At 41.4% G+C, this 20,486-nt stretch overlaps 1 long non-coding RNA gene across 1 annotated transcript; it reads left to right on the forward strand.

The window, feature by feature from the left end:
* Positions 1-2,462: 2,462 nt before the first annotated feature.
* LOC124015413 lies at positions 2,463-17,116 on the forward strand. The gene is made up of 3 exons (XR_006835147.1): positions 2,463-2,620; positions 15,962-16,208; positions 16,677-17,116. It is a non-coding gene; the product is annotated as an uncharacterized LOC124015413 (long non-coding RNA).
* Positions 17,117-20,486: the final 3,370 nt, after the last annotated feature.

The following is a 20,486-nucleotide window of genomic DNA, read 5'->3' on the forward strand; positions in this document are numbered from 1 at the left end:
GCGTTTTGCAAAAACAACGGTTATTTTTCTCTCTGAAATGAAACCATCAAGTGATACATTTCCAATAAATATGTGTCTGTCATTGAACAACCCCATGCCATGATTAGATGGTGAAAAAACATAAAACGTTTTTTAAACAAAAAAAGCTAATTTACCAACATCTCTGAAAATGGATATAGCGTTTTGGTAATACATTTTTCATATCAAGAGTCACTTTACCCTAGTCATGAATGCCTGAATCTTGACTGAAGCTTGTACAAACAATCACAACATCCATCTAACCATTTCCTTGCAGCTGTTGTACTTAGATATGCAAAAGACATTGAGGCATATATTGCTATGCTTTAACATTGTCTCATTCTCTTCATTCTTTAGGTGGTCATTGTACACACTGTGCATGACTCGTTCTGCATGACATGGAGTTTTGATTCCAGATTTCCTTATCCTTTCTTCTGGTAAGGTCACCTGCTGTAAATTGGGACAGTAACTTGACTGTATGGGATCTCTGTAGGTTCTATGCTTGTAACGTGGAATTGTAAGATAACTAAAGTTCCTGTTTAGTGATCAACATTTGTAGCATATTTATAACCCATTACATTTTCATTGATTATAATGTTGATATATAGGGCATAATCTGTATATCATAATGAGTACAACCACTGTCATCCTATCCCTACCCCATTGTACCCCCGAGTCCTACGGAATCGACACGCTGTAAGACAATGCATCTACCTATATCTCTCTCTCTGCGCAACCATAATGAGGTAATGATGAGTCATTTGTACGGTGTCTTCATATATCTCTCTCTTTCTCTCTCGGAGCACATGTCAATCTCATCCTTATTGTCCTTCACCTCTTTAAGGAATACCTAGGATAGGATAAGTATCCCCCCCCCCCTTTAAGATTTAGATGCACTATTGTAAAGTGACTGTTCCACTGGATGTCATAAGGTGAATGCACCAATTTGTAAGTCGCTCTGGATAAGAGCGTCTGCTAAATGACTTAAATGTAAATGTAGAATTAATTGGCTATTTTCCACTGAAAATGCAGCCTCGAATCTCTCCAACTACTTTGTGTGACCTGACAAATCAAAAGCAAGCAAATACACCATAAAATCCAAGACACCTGTGGGTCAGGCCAACATGAGTAAAAATCCCTGTCAGAATATACCTATTTTCAACCTTCTTCTCTCCTCCACTCCCTTCGCTCTCTTTTGCTGTCACACCAGTGGAACAAACAGGGTTGCTTTTGTTCGCTTTTAGCCTGTTTTGCAGCACTGCCTGTGTTATTTTTAGCTTCTATCTTGTCTTTCAACGTGAATCTATCGATCCCACCTCACCATGTTCACACAAATGGCATTTTCTGACGTAAGAGAGGCAGCCATTGCTGGCTCCCTGGGAGGCATGACGTCCTTTCCCACCTCTGTAGGAGGGTTCACATTAGTGACAATATTGGTTTGTGACAGACAGACTGACGAGACCCCACTTATGGGCACACAGGAAACCAAACAGTAACAGTGAGAGTGTAGGGCAATCTCTCTCCTTGTGCAGTAAGACAGTGCACTATGTGGCCTGAATAGAGAGTTTGAGAACAAGAGTTTGCATGTATAAGGTGACAACACCATGCAAATGCAAGGTCTACCACCCTTGGGCGAATGAGATTAAGTGTGTGTGTGTGTGTGTGAGTGAGACAGACAGGCAGGCAGGCAGGCAGGCAGGCAGGCAGGCAGGCAGGCAGGCAGGCAGGCAGGCAGGCAGGCAGGCAGGCAGGCAGGCAGGCAGGCAGGCAGAGAGCTGGTAGTCCACCAAACTACCAGGTGTGAAACAGGGAAGAGACTCATTTGGTATAGAGCAGACCTAACCCACTCCATTAAATTAATCAAAACATAATTTTACATCTGGTTAGCAATAGTATTCAAGGAAATGATCTCTAAAGAGAAAAACATCCTCATGTGTGCTACCTACATTTCACAATAGAATCCACATACTATTTATTTTCCCATTCTTACCTCAACTCTTTGCACATTGCTACAACACTATACATAGCCAGTAATAGAAATTGAAATGGCTCTATTCTTTTAAAGCTTTTACTGTTAATTTCTGTTTATTTCACTTTTGTTTATGATCTATTCCACATGCTTTGGCAATGTAAACATGTTTCCCATTCTCTAGTCTAGCGTACTCTGTAACTTTCTGTTCTGAGTTACTGTATATCTATGTATATCTAATAGTGGCGCCCAAGATTCACATTGATAGCCTTCCCAAAATGATGCGCTGCACATTCTGCGCAACCAAGATTTTGGTAGGAAACTTGCAGTCCTTTCCTACTCACTCCGACCGTGGTAGGAGTGTCTACCACTGCGACTGTGTTGGGTATCTGTCCTGCTGTACTGAGTTACTCATTGGGTGTATAATCTATTTTTAGCGCCAACAGATGGGGTCACGTGACATGGGACAAACGTCATTAATGTTGTTGGTGGAGGAGCTCAAAATATGGAGGAAAGAGAGTTGTAACAGGGAAAATTAGACATTTCATCCCCCCAAAATATTATTAAACCGATCAAGAAGTGTAACGGTCGAAGAGGCAATCTCCGAGCAGCGAAAAGGAGAACGACAATCAGGTACGTTTTGTTTGCTGGGAGATAATGTATCTTTCGTCTACTGCTAGTAAGAAATGATTTCATACAGCGATATTTTCATCTGATGCGTTTGGTTACTCCTGGCTAGCTAACAAGCTGAGAGAACGCTATGAAGTTGTGATAGCTAGTTAACGTTAGCCAGCAATGAAGTTGCTTTAGCTAATGTGCATGAATGGATTGTTCTAATTTGGAAAATGCCAAGTTAACAAACTGACACACAGTATTGGCATCTGATTTAAAGCGTCAGTTAGCCAGGTTGTAATGTTCCCAGACGTCTAGTTAGCTTGCTAGCTAACGTTACTAGCTAACGCAGGCTAACTTCGCTGTCACATTAGATTTTTTTTTTTAGGGTGGGTGCTAAAAGCAGTACCGCAGCCGTCGGTGCCTCTTCCATGGCAATTTGTGTCCTCCATGTTTAGCAAATTTTGTTCGAGTTGAAATGACTAGTTAGTTTGCCACTTCTGCAATCTCCACTTCTGGTAACCCCCATTGCAGTCGTCAGCAAGTTTGCGACGCCGCATTTTTTAAGGTGATGGGGCCACTTGAGTTGGGGTCCCACTCCCTGCTAGTTGTTTCTATTGGTGTATACAGTTAATATGCCTAACGTGTGTGTGTGTGTGTGTGTGTGTGTGAGCGAGGACCCCGCACAGTAGGAAGCCTGTTTTTGCATATTCAATATATATGCTAATTAAAATGATGAGCTGCAACAAACACTCAAACTGGACAGTTTTCTCAATCTCTTCATTCACTTAACTCAATTATTGACACTTACTGACAGCTTTGGCTGCTTTGCGTGATGTATTATTGTCTCTACCTTCTTGCCCTTTTGTGCTGTTTGTCCCACGTTGTTGCTAACATGCTGTGCAGTCATGTTTCTGCCGTGCTATGTTGTCTTAGGTCTCTCTTTATGTCGTGATGTGTGTTTTTGTCCTATATTTTATTTTTCATCCCAGCCCCAGTCCCCCCTGGAGGCCTTTTGGTAGGCTGTCATTGTAAATAAGAATTTGTTCTTGCCTAGTTAAATGACATTGATGCCACTAGTTTTTTACTACGTAAAAGGAAAAATATAATGGCTTAGGCCAATTAATGCAATATCAGTGCCTTCCTTGCCCCCCCAAATACTAATTTGCATTACTGGAAGCACCTTTTTAGGCATAGATAGTGAAGTAGTGACCAGTAGGTTTCCTCATGTAGAGATGTATGAATAGTTTCTCCATTTATGGTCAGTGTTGGTTATCACAATGGATTGTCTGCTAGCAATGTTGTGTTTTTACAGTTACTTTCATGATAGTCATAACGGTTATGAAAGGAACATGACATTTATCAAAGGTAGGCCTAGATACTCGGTGTACAAAACATTACAACACCTCCCTAATATTGTGTTGCACACCCCTTTTGCCCTCACTTTGTTGTGGCATGGCCTACAAGGTGTCAAGTGTTCCACAGGGATGCTGGCCCATGTTGACTCCAATGCGTCCCACAGTTGTCAAGTTGGCTGCATGGCCCTTGGGTGGTGGACCATTCTCGATACACACAGGAAACCGTTGAGTGTGAAAAAACACAGCAGCGTTGCAGTTGACACGCAAACCAGTCCCCCCCGCACCTACTACCATACCCTGTTCAAAGGCACTTAAATATTTGATCTTGCCCATCCACCCTCTGAATGACATGCACATTCCATGCCTCAAGGCTTAAAAATCCTTCTTGAACCTGCCCCCCCCTCATCTACACTGATTTGAAGTGGATTTAACAGGTGCCATTAATAATGGATCATAACTTTCACCTGGTCAGTTTGTCATGGAAAGTGCAGGTGTTCCTAATGGTTTTTTTTTTACACTCGGTGTATAGTCTACAGTGGATTCCAAAGTAAGATTTTGATTTGTAGCTTGTTCTGTGCATGTACACGCTAACATTTTACCTGCAGGCCACCCTAAACCCTATGGAAAGATGTGATTTTGGCTCGCAAGTCATTTGGCTGTCTTGCACAGCTCCATTGTGCAGAAGTTGGATGGAGCCAGAGGTAATGGAGAATGATTTTCTCCTAAAATGAAATTGATGACAAATGCCTGTCTTTGATTAGGTGTCAAAGATTAGCTAGAGATCAGTTGATTGACAGAAATGCTGCTTCTCTCGTGTGTGTGGATGCCTCTCACAGTCCTCGAGTGTCCTTTTAAGTCCTTGTGCATGGAGTTGTACGGGTTGTTTAACTATAATCATTGGATTTTGTTTTGTATAAATTTTAAAATGAAAATCTCAGCATCACTGTTGCTGTGGAATTGCCCTCCTTTTAAGTCACTCCAAGTAAATTAAGAACCACTGGCTAAACTATCTCTAGCATCAGCTTTTTTGCTCAAGGGTTGTCTTGTCACACACTCCTGATTTCAGCCCTCTTGGCTATCAGATAACCCTAACCTGATCTTATCTGCAAACATCTGGATACTTTTTGGAACACAGCTGCATGTGCCCAGTTGAATTACATTTAACCAAGAAGGCTAGTTGAGAACAAGTTCTCATTTACAACTGCGACCTGGCCAAGATCAAGCACAGCAGTTCGACACACAACACAGTTACACATGGTATAAACAAACATAATAGAGTAGAGAAAAGAAAAAAAAAAAATATATATATACAGTGAGTGCAAATGAGGTAAGGCAATGAATAGGCCATGGTGGCAAAGTAATTACAATAAAACAATTAGACACTGGAATGGTAAATGTGCAGAAGATGTATGCGCAAGTATATACTGGGGTGCAAAGGAGCTAAATAAATACACTGTTGGGATGAGGTAGTTGAATGGGCTATGTACAGGTGCAGTGATCTGTGAGCTGCTCTGACAGCTGGCGTCCCACCTCGACAACAGCCAGTGAAATTGCAGGGCGCCAAATTCAAAACAACAGAAATTCCATAATTGAAATTCCTCAAACATACAAGCATTATCCACCATTTTAAATCCAACCACTGTGTCCAATTTCAAAAAGGCTTTACTGCGAAAGCACACCATACGATTGTTAGGTCAGCACCTAGTCACAGAACCATACAGCCATTTTTCCAGCCAAAGAGAGGAGTCACAAAAAGCAGAAATAGAGAGAATTAACCACTAACCTTTGATCTTCATCAGATGGCACTCAGGACTTCATGTTACACAATACATGTGTGTTTTGTTTGATAAAGTTCATATTTATATCCCAAAATCTGTTTACATTGGTGCGTTATGGTCAGAAATGCTTTGTCGCCACAGCCACAGAAACCCATACAGCCATTTTACAGCCAAGGAGTGTCACAAAAGTCAGAAATAGCATTAAAATTAATCACTTACCTTTGTTCTTCATCTGGTGGCACTCCCAAGTCTCCATGTTAGACAACAAATGTTTGTTTTGTTCGATAATGTCCCTCTTTGACCAAATACCTCCTTTTGTTTGCATTTTGTCCAGTAATCTGAATGCTTAACTTCTTGTGTAGGGGGCAGGATTTTCATTTTTGGCAACAAAAAAAACATACTCATTTGGGCCTATTTCTCAGGCCCAGAAACTAGAATATGCATATAATTGTCAGATTAGGATAGAAAACACGAAATTTTCCAAAACTGTCGAAACATTGTCTGAGTATAACAGAACTGATATTGCAGGTGAAAACCTGAGGAAAATCAAACCAGGAAGTGGCTTCTATTTTGAAAGCTCCATGTTCCATAGCCTGCCTTCGCTCCATTTTAAAGGGATATCAACCAGATTCCTTTTCCTATCGCTTCCTCATGGGGTCAAGTCTTTAGACATAGTTTCAGGCTTTTATTTTGAAAAATGAGTGAGAAAGATAACATCGCGTAAGTGGATAGCTGGGTGTTCGCATGAGTTTTGCTTGCGCAACAGTGTGGGGCAGCCATTGTCTCCCTCTCCCTCTCCTAAAAAGCGACAGTCCCGGTTGATATATTACCCATTTTATAGATTTTAAAAACAACCTGAGGATTGATTATTAAAAAAAACGTTTGATATGTTTCTGTGGACATTACGGAAACTATTTGGAATTTTTGTCTGCGATGTCGTGACCGCTCGAGCCTGTGGATTTCTGTACATAACGCGCCAAACAAATGGAGGTATTTTGGATATAAAAATAATCCTTATGGAACAAAAGGAACAATCATTGTGTAACTGGGAGTCTCGTGAGTGAAAATATCCGAAGATCATCAAAGGTAAGCGACTTAATCTATTGCTTTTCTGACTTTCTACTTGGCTGCTAGGTGGTTGTAATATTTTGTCTACTGAGAGGGATGTTCTTACATAAACGCTTGTTATGCTTTTGCCGAAAAGCTGTATTGAAATCTGAAACACCAGGTGGCTTAACAACAAGCTAAACTGTGTTTTTCTATATTGCACTTATGATTTCATGAAAATTAAATATGTTTAGTAATTAGAATTTGGTGCACTGCAATTCAGCGGGTGTTGATAAATGATCCCGCTAACACGATGGGTGTTTTAAGAAGTTAAGGCGCGGGCACTAAGTCCAGACGAAAAGTAAAAAGAAAGTACAATAAAAGTTAGTAAACATGCTGAATAATGTTGAATAACAATAATATTTCAACCGGACCAAAGCTTTGTCCATAGGAAACAAGAAAGGCGCGTTCTCGATGTAGAGGAAGCCATAGAGACCGTGAACTGGGTCCTAAGTCTTTGTATGGTGAAAGGCTTTCAATGGAAAAACAGCCTTTCAAAATAATAGTACTTCTTGGTTGGATTTTCCTCTTTTTCTCCTGCCATAACAGTTATGTTATACTCAAACATTATTTGAACAGTTATGAAACTCTTAAGTTTCCAATCCAAATCTACTAATTATATGCATATCCTGAGTAGCAAGCAGTTTAATTTGGGCACGCTTTTCATCCAAAATTCCAAATACTGCCCCCTACCCTAGTGAAGTTAAAGCTAGTGAGGGAGATATGGGCCTCCAGCTTAAGTGATTTTTGCAGTTCCAGTCATTGGCAGCAGACAACTGGAAGGAAAGGCAGCCAAAGGAGGAATTGGCTTTGGGGGTGACCAGTGAGATATGGAGTGGTGGGTGCTGCTATTGTGACCAGTGAGCTTAGATAAGGCGGGGCTTTACCTAGCGGAGACTTGTAGATGACCTGGAGCCAGTGGGTTTGGAAGTGATGGCCTGCCAACGAGAGCGTACTGGTCGCAGTGGTGGGTGATCTATGGGGCTACGGTGACAAAACGGATGGCACTGTGATAGACTGCATCCAATTGGCTGAGTAGAGTGTTAGGAGCTATTTTGTAAATTACATCCCCAAAGTCAAGGATTGGTAGAATGGTCAGTTTTATGAGGATTTGTTTGACGGCGTGAGTGAAGGAGGGTTTGTTGTGAAATAGGAAGCCGACTCTAGATTTAATTTTGGATGGGCGATGTTTAATGTGAGTCTGGAAGGAGAGTTTCCAGTCTAGCCAAACACCTAGGTAGTTGTCGACATATTCTTAGTCCGAACCGTCCAGAGTAGTGATGCTGGGCAGGTGCAGGCAGTGATCAGTTGAAGAGCATGCATTTAGTTTACTTGCATTTAAGAGCAGTTGGAGGCCACGGAATTAGAGTTGTATGGCATTGAAACGCGTCTGGAGGTTTGTTAACAGTGTCCAAAGAAGGGCCAGAAATATACAGAATGGTGTCGTCTGCATAGAGGTGGATCAGAGAATCACCAAGAGCGGTGACAATGATGTATACAGAGAAGAGTCGGTCCGAGAATTGAACCCTGTGGCACCCCCATAGAGACTGCAAGAGTTCCGGACAACAGGCCCTCCGATTTGACACACTGAACTCTGTCTGAGAAGTAGTTGGTGAACCAGGCGAGGCAGTCATTTGAGAAACCAAGGCTGTTGAGTCTGCTAATAAGAATGTGGTGATTGACTGAGTCGAAAGCCTTGGCCAGGTTGATGAAGACGGCTGCACAGTAATGTCTCTTATCGATGGCGGTTATGATATCATTTAGGACCTTGAGCGTGGCTGAGGTGCACCCAGATGTCAAGACTTAAAGGGTCACACTGAGATCCCGTGTTCCATAGGGGACCTCTTCCTTATGAGGAAGGATATAAGTAACTTTTGCCTCAGACCATGGCCACTGAACAGTATACTTTTTAAATGTGCTTTCTCTGTGGGTTACTAATGTATATTTTTGAAATGTGTATCTTTTATAACGATTGCCTGAATTAAACTTGATGGGTCGAACTTTGCTTCTCTGATCTCATACACCCAGAATTTAAATGTTGTGTAAATGTACTAACGAGACTAGTAAAGTCTTCATCCCTCTAAATGGAAATTCTCAGCCAGTTTGGACTAGTCTGTGCCATCCCACAGGCTGTCGACAGATACTGCTGCTACTACCATTTTTATGTTACGTGCATCTGTCCATGAGATTAGGCCTACTCCTTCACGAAGTAGGTTTAGCACATAGAGGTTGTAAGATTGCAACTCTTATTTTTATTTTTTTAAGACAGTTCATCAATGATTTGAAGCAGAGTCATTTGTCCAAATGAGGTGTTGAAAATTTAACTTAATTTAACTCTTATTTTATGGAGTGTTTTTAATCAGACAGTCTCATCACCTCTTTAAGGAATTTAGGATAAGTAATCCCTCTCACCCCCCTTTAAGATTTAGATGCACATTGTTTGTTCCACTGGATGTCAAATGAATGCACACTGGATAAGAGGCTAAATGACTTAAATGTAAATGTAAATGTAAAAAATGCTATTGAACAGCCCTGCCCATGCGCTGCCCTGAAGATACAGGGCCTTGATGTTCGCCTATTCTGTTTGCAATGCAAAAATGAATGGACCCTTGGATTCGTACACTGTAGAAAACTTTAGGCTATAGTGTGAAGCAAAAATAACCTCTGCTGTATGATAATGCTGAAAAAATATATATATCCTGGAAATCTGATTACCAGTGTTGATTGGATAAAACCCACAGTTGACAGCCTCCATCCCAATATTCCATGCACGTTTACAATACTAGCCCCCAGAAAAGCCTATTCTTGGAGAAATGGGCATGTGACTTAGGCTGTGTTGCTGGTTCAAATTCCAGAAGGAATAGGTGCCATCCTCCTACCCTTGAGCAATGTGCTGACCTGAGATTGTTTTGATTGTATCATTTCTGTGAGGCACTTCAGTGTTGGGGAAAATCATTTGACTGAAGTGAGTAGTTTGGTGTCTGGATCCTAATGAAACATCATTGGACCAGTTATAAGGCCATTGCCTAGACATGCTTCATTGGACTACGTTTTTAATCAACTAATTAGGCCTATCTCTCTCTGCTATTTAAGTGAACAATTTAGCTTCAAGGTAAGTTAAAGGCGCCACACTGCCATTGAGACCCTGTGTGTTTCCTGTTTTGTATGTAAGGTATGGCGTCAAGGGGAGATGGGGCCATTTCGTCCCTGCTAGTGGGAAAGGCGCTGCTGGGTGCAGTGTCCCTACTTTCTCCTTGAGAATCTGCTGGTCGCTCTCTCGCCTTGACTTTGAGGGCTGGCTGAGGGGGATGTGCAGCAGCAGCACACATTTTTGCTGGGTTAGTGAGTGTCAGACGCCATCTTTGGTTCTGTTTATAAGAGCACAAAAGATCCTCCTTATGTGGTTCTGATTTTGGACCAGACCTGACTCAGTGCCACAGGCCTTTCTGTTGCGTTGCCGGAAGGCCATTGCATTCATAAATGCTATGCAATAAAGTTGACCGCAGCCAATTTAAACATGAAGCACATTTGCTTGTTGCAAATTGATTTGCTCCTGCTTAAAGCTCCCCCTGCAATTCTAAGAATCTCTTGGTGTACAATTTCTGTGCTTCATATGTTGAACCATTTTAAGTCCTGACTTCAAGCATAAGCTGATGCCAAGGTCTGAGGACAGAGCATGTCACTTAGCAGCACTTCCTGGCTGTTGGAGGGACAGGTGTTTTCAGTGATAATGCGAGGAGGCGGAGACCCCCACTTAGGATAGTCTCCAGATGAGTCTCCTTGCACCATCACGCAGTCGTACTGCAAAGGGTAAAAAAAAAGATGAGCTGATATTTTTATCCCCAGTCGCACGTCCTTAGTGTCACGCCTTGGTCATTGTATCTTGTGTTTTTGTTATATGTTTGGGTAGGCCAGGGTGTGACATGGGTTTATATGTTGTGTTTCGTATTGGGGTTTGTATTAATTGGGAGTGTGTATTATTAGGGGTGTGTCTAGTTAGGCTTGGCTGCCTGAGGCGATTCCTAATTGGAGTCAGCTGATTCTCGTTGTCTCGGATTGGGAACCGTATTTAGGTAGCCTGAGTGCGCGTTGTATTTCGTGGGTGATTGTACCTGTCTCTGTGTTAGTCACCAGATAGGCTGTAATTAGTTTCACTCGTTTGTTGTTTTCTTCTTCAGTTATTTCATGTACCGCATTATCTTCATTAAAAGTCATGAGTAACCTACACGCTGCATTTCGGTCTGACTCTCTTCAAACAGACGAACTACGTTACACTTAGGATAATGCAGCCTGTGAAAGCGGCTAGGCCAGCAGTCAGAGGTGGTTAAAGGTTCTAAAAAAAACCTGCGACAAAGCATCCCATTATCCCTGTGACACGGTTTCTATAACCAAGCTTCCTGTGTATGCCGTGATGAAGCCAGGCCCTTGCCGGAGCATGTCATCTGACCGAGTGCCTTGGGATCCTGCAGGGGGAGAGTTGCTTACCAACTTCTGGAATATCACACAGAGAGCCATTTGCTTAGCCCCATAACACACTTCAGACACATTTTCAGATTTAGCTGACATATTGAATGCAATTAGAGGAAATGTCATCCTTCGTGGGTGTACAGGAGAAATGTTAATGGCACTTTGTCCCTAACTTTAGAAAGGCTGCATAAAATTAACAATGTCAAAGTATAATTGCAATTTGAGATGTTTCTTGCAATTGGTGCAACAATGCCATCCTGTCACAAATTGGCATTGGTGATTTTGGTATCTAAACGTGTGAGACTAAATTGACATGTTCTTGTCGTTAGTCTAATCCTGTTCCCAGATAACCTTGCAAAACCAAACAAAACCCTAGAGAAAGATGAATATATTTAGCCAATGTGCTGACAAGAGGCCAGTGTTAAACCGGAGGGGACAGCTGAGGAGAGTAGTTTTAAGAGCATTAAACGATCAGCGACGTGTTTGGGCACGACGCCTGAGAGCCTTGCTTCAGTGTGGAAGGCACAGGGACGGCGGTACTGCATGGGCTTTCAGCGCTCTAACTCCATTCCATTAAATCATACGGCTTAGAGGCGAGACTTCTGCTACTGATGAGTGGGACTTAGATCCGCTTTCCAGGAATTACACTGCAGTAGTAAATAGGGCTGGGCGATATGGCCTAAAAATAATCTAGAGTTCTTCACGTTTTTAGCCGTCTAACTTTTATTTGTGTGTGTGTACCAGTCAAAAGTTTGGACACCTACTCATTCAACAGTTTTTCTTTATTTTGGCAATTTTCTACATTGTAGAATAATAGTGAAGATAAACTATGAAATAACACATGGAATCATGTAGTAACCAAAAAAGTGTTAAACAAATAAAAATATAGTTTGAGATGATTAAAATAGACACCCTTTGCAATGATGACAGCTTGGTGCACTTGGCATTTTCTCAACCAGCTTCACCTGGAATGCTTTTCCAACAGTCTTGAAGGAGTTCCCACACATGCCGAGCACTTGTTGGCTGCTTTTTCTTTTACTCTGTGGTCCGACTCATCCACACCATCTCAATTTGTTTGAGGTCGGGTGATTGTGGAGGCCAGGTTATCTGATGCAGCCCTCCATCCCTCTCCTTGGTCACCTGGAGGTGTGCTGTTGACAAAAAAATCAGTCCCAAAAAGCGCAAACCAGCTGGGATGGATTTCATGGTATCAAATTGTTTAGTGGCTACTATCTTGTTTCATCGCTACAACCCCCGTACGGGCTCGGGAGAGACGTAGGTTGAAAGTCATGCGTCCTCCGATACACAACTCAACCAAGCCACACTGCTTCTTAACACCGCGCCATCCAACCCGGAAGCCAGCCGCACCAATGTGTCGGAGGAAATACCGTGCACCTGGCACTTGGTTAGTGCACCTGGCACTTGGTTAGCGCGCACTGCGCCCGGCCTGCCACAGGAGTTGCTGGTGCGCGATGAGACAAGGATATCCCTACCGGCCAAACCCTCCCTAACGCGGACGACGCTAGGCCAATTGTGCATCGCCCCACGGACCTCCCGGTCGTGGCCGGTTACGGCAGAGCCTTGGCGCGAACCCAGATTCTCTGGTGGCGCTGCAGTACAGCGTCCTTAACCACTGCGCCACCCGGGAGGCCTTGCATTGAATTCTAAATTAATCAGACGGTATCGACAGCAAAGCACCATCCCACCTCCATGCTTCACGGTGGGAACTACACATGCGGAGCTCATCTGTTCACCTACCCTGCGTCTCACAAAGACACGGTGGTTGGAACCAACGATCTCAAATGTGGACTCCTCAGACCAAAGGACAGATTTACACCAGTGAATGTCCTTTTCTTCGTGTTTCTTGGCCCAAGCAAGTCTCTCCTTGTTATTGGTGTGGTTTAGTAGTGGTTCCTTTGCAGCAATTTGACCGTGAAGGTCTGATTTCACACAGTCTCCTCTGAACAGTTGATGTTGAGATGTCTTTTACTCTGTAGTATTTATTTTGGCTGCAATCTGAGGTGCAGTTAACCATAATGAACTTATCCTCTGCAGCAGAGGTAAAACAAAGGAGATGGTCGAAGACTACTGCTCCACTACGGGGCTGTAGTTGAGAAGGTTGAGAGCTTCAATTTCCTTGGTGTCCATCCCCAATAAACTATCATGGTCCAAACACAACAAGACTGTGGTTGAGAGGGCATGATGATGCCTATTTCCCCCTCAACCGACTGAAATGATTTGGCATGGGTCCCCACATCCTCAAAGTTCTACAGCTGCACCATCGAGAGCATCCTTGAAGGCACACCTGTTAATTGAAATGCATTCCAGGTGACTACCTCATGAAGCTGGTTTGGTTACTACAAGTTTCCATATGTGTTATTTCATAGTTTCGATGTCTTCACTACTATTCTACAACGTAGAAAATAGTAAAAATAAAGGAACCCTTGAATGAGTAGGTGTCAACTTTTGACTGGTACTGTAAGTGCTGAAAACAGTCTCCCTATTTAAAGAAAAAAAGATGGCGAACAAGCTATGAATGAAATTACTGGAGTTTTGGTACAGACAACTAGCGCACCCTCTGTTTTCCTGTATAGGTTACTGTTTGCCATCTGTGTGCATAAAAAAAAGTCAACAGATGTACAATTCCATACTGAAATTGATCATTTAAAGGCACGCTCTGATATAGACTTCCAATATTTTCAGAAATGCCAATTCTTTACGTCATTATCAGTCACCCGAGCCTTACTTGTGTAAAATGCCACATTCTGATCCTCAGTGCCACTTTGGTCAGAGGTTTCTGTGTAGAATATATAATTTACTGTAGTGCAGCCCTATGGTTAGATTAGGCATAAAGATTATCCAGTGTTTGCTGAAATGAGGAAACTGGTGATTAAATCTGGTTGATAATGCCTACTCCGACTAGAGTTGAGACATGTGGGGCCCCTGTCTGGCCACATCCTGCCCCTGCAGTTGCTCACTCTGCCCAGTAGGTGAGGCCGCAGGTCCAGGGAGGGACACTGTCCAAAATGCAGGGTGCCCCAGTGGGCTGTGGAACTGCCAGGACTCCTGTAGGATGTAGACCCAACAGCAGCTGCAGAGCAAACTGAGATCAATGGGGATTAAGCATAAAGCAGGCACTTTGTTGGACCTTTGACAGTGTGGTGTAATGGAGACAACATTTGCATGTTCAGGATTTAACCAGGAGGTTGCATGTTCAAATACCCCAAATTCATTGCTGTCAATTAATGAAAAATACATAAATTGGCACTGTGCCAGTGCTCATCCAGCTGTGTGAATACAAAATATGTAAATGTATATAATGTAATTTGCTCTGGATATGGTCTGCAAAGTGCGTGAATAACCTCTTTGTAAAATCAACTCTAACATAATGCACATAGCAATTTGCGCCCATTTTATTGCTTGTGATTAGGCTCCCTGGACAGGAGTTTATTGAAATGATTTAGAATATTTGCTGCTTTGTGTTAAGGTGAAACGGCACCGCAGCTCACCCCAGAGCATTTATCCTTTTTGATTTGTTGATGAAACTGAGGAGAGGAGCATCTGGCAACAAACAAAAAAAAGTGCAGTACCTCTGCTGTTATATCGTGCATGCAATGTCTGCGGGAAATGAACTGTCTGTAGTTTGAAGTAACTTCTGTTGTAATATTGCAAACGGACGTGGCATATTCACCAAGTATGGATTCCAGCGTAAAAAAAAGGCTAATTGGAATAAAGAGAATATAGATTTTCATTTATGTTTGGCAGAACCCTAGATGGATGAAATCAGACCTCCCATGATGAAATCCCCTTGTAAAAATGTATGCCATGGATATAATAGCTATACTAGAGATCAAGGAAGCAACGACTAAGGTTTTATTTATTTTGCGACCTAAGAAATAGACCATACATAAGCAGGGATAAATTTACACAAGTAATTTAGAATGTGTTTTCACATTCACACGGTGATGAAATGACTAAGTAACCTATTGATTTAGAACAGAGGCCCAGCTTAGAAAGACTGCACATATTGACACTGTCCATTTCTCCACTCACCATGCTCAATGACCCCAGGTGAGACTGGGGGCCAGTATGGCTATTGCAGCGCTATGCCTCTCCTCCGCCATCCCCAGGGGGAGTGTGGGTATTGTAGTGTGTCTCTCGTCTCTGCAGACCCCAGGCTGCATGACTCATTCCATTAACAGCTCTGTGAGTGCTTTTCGGCAGAGGCAAACTGACTCCCTCACATTCCCCCCTCAAAGCAAAACAATTTTCCACATTTCAGACACTGTCTTTAGCAACTAGACTTTTTTTATGCGATCATAAAGAGTGTTTTAGTGGTAGTCAGGAGTGGAATAATGTAGAATCATTGGTAATCTCTGTTTATCATGGTGGTAGTCGGTGAGGGAGAGTTGCAAATGAAGGTAGCCCAAATGCTTATTTGGCCTGTGCGTAACAACTAATCTTGACTGGTAGATCACTTACTGTCATTGCCTGACTAAGCAAAATTGGAGTCAAACTAACATTACTGAATTACTTATGACTGAATGAATGCTGGCCATGCAGTCGTCAGTGGCCAGGAGTGTGAGGAGTTATGGATACCAGGATCCTTGATCTGCAGCTGGCTAACTCCTGTTCATTTGTGACTATTGCAGTGGGATTGATTTGAAGAAGGGGAGGAGCCTACTGATCCACCATACCTTTGGACTAAAGTCATGGCTGACTCCGAAGACCCACTTTAGAACCTTCAGTCTATTCCCAAACACAAGCAGATACACACTCGCCTAAGGCTTTATCATCCTAATTCTTATTACCTTCAACTTGACTGAGTTTTGGAACAACAAAGTTCACTAACACAATCATCTCTGGCTTCTCCGTTCATCATTTCTGCCAACACCACAGGTAAGTCTGGTTCTTTCCTCCAGCTTTTTTTCCCTTCATGAAATGCCAAAGAAGCCCACCCCCTGTGACCTCTTACCCCTCTGATCCTGTCCATGAACTCCCCTCAGGGCATTACTCATGTGTTGTGATTTCCTTGAGTAATTTACAAGTTTGTTTGATGACAGGAAACCAGCATCTCAAAGTCCTGTGCTTCATGGTGGCTGTATGGTTCACCATTAAACTTTTATTACTTTTATCTTAAAGAAGTCGGCAAACTGGAGTGATAATTCTGAATTATCTCCAGTAGTAGGATGTGTTTATGGGTCTCTTAAACAATATACTTTTTTTAAGGCTTTACTCATATGATTCCAGTTGAAGTTCCTCTACACATGGGCTATCCTATATCAGAATAAATCCTAACAACAACAACCACCTGTGGATTCTTTTACTGGCTCCTCTCTTCTCCAATCTTTTTCTGTCTATATTTAGAACCGCTGACGACTGACCAGACCTTTATTAACCTCCCATCCCCCTAATGACGTCTTTGAATGTCACTGGGTGCCGTGGCAACCCTGACTGCTCTGTGAAAGGCCTGGAGGGTTGTCTGCTCATTGGACAGTACACTAGAGCGAACATGACTTTTTTTTTTTTTTTTTTTTTTTTTGCAATGAGTATGAGTCGTAAGTAGCTTATGTGTGTAGCTCGTATCTTTGGAGATATATAATGTGCGTGTTGTGTGTCTTTCTTTTTAATAGCATTTGAAGCAGTAGGGCAGGAAAGTCTTCCGATCTGTATTTTTGTCGTTCATTACAAGAAATATGAAGTATGAAATACCTTTTTCCAATGCAATGCCTTCAAAGTATTCATATCCCTTGACTTATTCCACATTTTGTTGTTGGACTGAAATCAAAATATATATTTCATCTATTTATTTTTGTCATCCATCTACACACAAATCCCAATAAGTGTTCGCATTTTAACTATTTAATTTCGGTCTACCCGGCGGACCTGGAGATCTGTTGCTAAATTGAGCCCAGGGCGCTGGCCAATCTGATAGCTCAAATCAGTGCCTACAAGTTTGATACGAGCCTACGTGATATTTCATAACTTTTAAACATGACCAGGGAGAGACGGTTAAATAATACAGCAAAGAGGTGCTGTTTTTATAAGAGAATAATTTTTTTATTCAATACTGTCACATTTTTATTCAAAACTCCTACTCTCGCTGCAATGAATGAGTAGCCGAGTGTATCGATAGCATTGAGTTTTTGTTATTAGCAGTTTGTCGTGTCTATTTGAATATTTCACTTTCTCTGGTCATAGGAACAACATTTAATTTGTGCTTGAGGCAGATGTGGTGTGACTAGAGTTTCCCCATCAGGTGGAAGACTGTCCCATCTCCTCTGAGACTGACTAGAGAAAGGAAGGAGAGAGCAGGGACCACGAGAGTCTGACCCTCTGCTGCTCTTTCCCTCCCTCCGCCGAGACTAATGCTGCATTCAAAACCGCTAGGAACTTGGACATCTACGACTTCAATGCACTCAAGCCCACTGGGAACTCGGGAATAAAACAAGATCTGAATGAAATATTATGGGGAATAAAAACGGTCATCCAAGGTGGAAACTCGGGCATCTTTCTTGAGCCATGACTTTCCCACCTGAACATCACTGATGTTGTGATTTTACGTTCACAGTTGTCTTAATAACCATCAGATGCAGGTAGCTTACCATTTGTCCAGGAAAATATATATTCTAATTCAATTTATTCTCCGCTGTGGCTCGCAAGTGCTACACCAAATGATTTATTTTGTTATCAAAGCTCAAGTTTTTAAATATGTGGTCTGAGAAGAACAATATTGGCAGGCCAGGCATATAGCCAATATGCTGTGATAATGTATTAGGCCTGCCTACTGCACAAACCTGATTCCTACAGAACAGTTTTTACAGTTTTTATTAGGTTCATGTTTAAAAATATATATAAGTTGTAGATCTCAGCATATATTTTTTATGCAAATGTGATCTTTACTCAAGGTTGGTGACCTTGGCCTCAATGACAAAATGAAAATGTGTTTTTAGGCATTTTAGATTTTAAAAAAATCGAAAATGAAATACAGAAATATTACATGTATTCACACCCCTGAGTCAATACTTTGTGGAAGCACTTTTGGCAGTGATTACAGCTGTGGCTTTCTGGGTAAATCTCAAACTTATTTTGCACCTGGCAACCTTGGTTATCATTGCTAGACAACCATTTTCAGGTCTTCCCGTAGATTTAAGTCAAAACTATAACTCGGCACCTCTGGAACATTCACTGTGTTCTTGGTAAGCAACACCAGTGTAGATTTAGCCTTGTTTATTGTCCTGCTGAAAGGTGAATTCATTTCCCAGTGTCTGGTGGAAAGCAGACTAAACCAGGTTTTCCTTTTTTGTCTGTTCTTGGCTCCATTCCGTTTTATTGTTTTTAAATCCTGAAACTCCCTAGTCCTTAATGCTTGCAAGCATACCCATGACATGATGCAGCCGCCACTATGCTTGATAATATGGAGACAGATACTCTGTATATAGCCTTGTTAATGTGTTTTTTTTTAAATTTAAATTTAATTTAATTTTGGTAAATATGTTCTTAACCAACAATGCAGTTCAAGAAAGAGTTAATGGTTTGTAAGTAAGCATTTTACGGTAATTGTATTTGGCGCATGTGACAGTTTTATTTATTGTATAGGATTTCCCATTTTTGCCACATTTTTTTCAGTATTACTTTAGTGCCTTTTTGCAAACAGCATGCATGTTATGAGATTTTAAAGTCTGTACATCCTTCTCTTCACTCTGTCATTTAGGTTAGTAACTACAATGTTGATCCATTCTCCATGTTCTCCTATTACATCTGTTAAACTCTAACAGTTTTAAAGTCACCATTGACCTCATGGTGGAAATCCCTAAGCAGTTTCCTTCCTCTCTGGCAATTGAGTTAGGAAGGACACCTGTATCTTTGTAGTGACTGGGTGTATTGACACTATCAAAAGTGTAATTAATAACTTAACCATGCTCAAAGGGATATTCATTGTCTGCTTTAAAAAAAAATATATATATTTGAATTTTTTATACACATCTACTAATATGTGCCCTTTGCGAGGCATTGGAAAACCTCTGGTTGAATCTGTTTTGAAATTCACTGCTTGACTGAGGGACCTTAACAATTATCTGTATGTGTGGGATACAAAGATGAGGTAATGATTCAAAAATGACGTTAAAGATGCACTATGCAGAAATCACTCTACCTTTTCCTGGTTGTTAAAATGTGAATAGTTTGCATAATTTCTGTTTGACAGAACAAGTTTAGTGTAGAGAATCATTGTACCATTTTTTAATTTTTTAAAATCCAAATATATTTTCCATAACAGTATTGTATTTTCTGCTGTTTGAAGATGACGTGCAAAAACAAACTTAAAAACAGGAAGCATAGAAATAACGTGAATTTGTTCAGTTCTCCCAAAAAGTTATATATTGCAGCTTTAAACACTTATTGCACACAGAGCGAGTCCATGCAACTTATGTGACTTGTTAAGCACATTTTTACCCTGGAACTTAGGCTTTCCATAACAAAGGGGTTGAATACTTAGACTTAGAAACATTTACAAAAAAAAATGTTGGAAAAACACCATTTCAAAAAGGCTTTACGGCGAAAGCATACCATGCGAGGACAGTGCCCCGCTTACAAAAGCATACAAACATTTTTCAACCAAGTAAAGGAATTCTAAAAGTCAGATTTAGTGATTTAAAATTAATCACTTACCTTTGAAGATCTTCATATGGTTGCGGTCACGAGTCCCAGCTACACAATAAATGTTTGTTTTGTTCAATAAAGTCCCTCTTTATATCCCAAAAACTCACTTGAGTTTTGTCTTTTTGTTCAGTAATCCACTGGCTCAAGGGCGGTCAAAACATGCAGACGAATACATCCTAATAGTACCGGGAAAGTTTGTTGAAACATGTCAAACGTTGTTTAATTAATCCTCATTGTCAATTGTCTAAATAATCAATAATATTTCAACTGGACAATAGCGTATTCAATAGAAAGGAAATAAACGAAGGGCGCGCAATCTGTCACGTGCGCAAACCAGCTCTGCATTCTTCCTCCGTACACTTAAAGGGTCTAATTTTTCTTCATTTTTCAGAAAACAAGCCTGAAACAATGTCTAAAGACTGACATTTAGTGGAAGCCATAGGAACTGCAACCAGGGTCCAAACCCAATAGATGCTCTATAGGCATTCAATTGAAAATACCCACATCAAAAAAATC

Source organism: Oncorhynchus gorbuscha, linkage group LG26 (genome assembly GCF_021184085.1).
Source record: "Oncorhynchus gorbuscha isolate QuinsamMale2020 ecotype Even-year linkage group LG26, OgorEven_v1.0, whole genome shotgun sequence".
Taxonomy (NCBI): domain Eukaryota; kingdom Metazoa; phylum Chordata; class Actinopteri; order Salmoniformes; family Salmonidae; genus Oncorhynchus; species Oncorhynchus gorbuscha.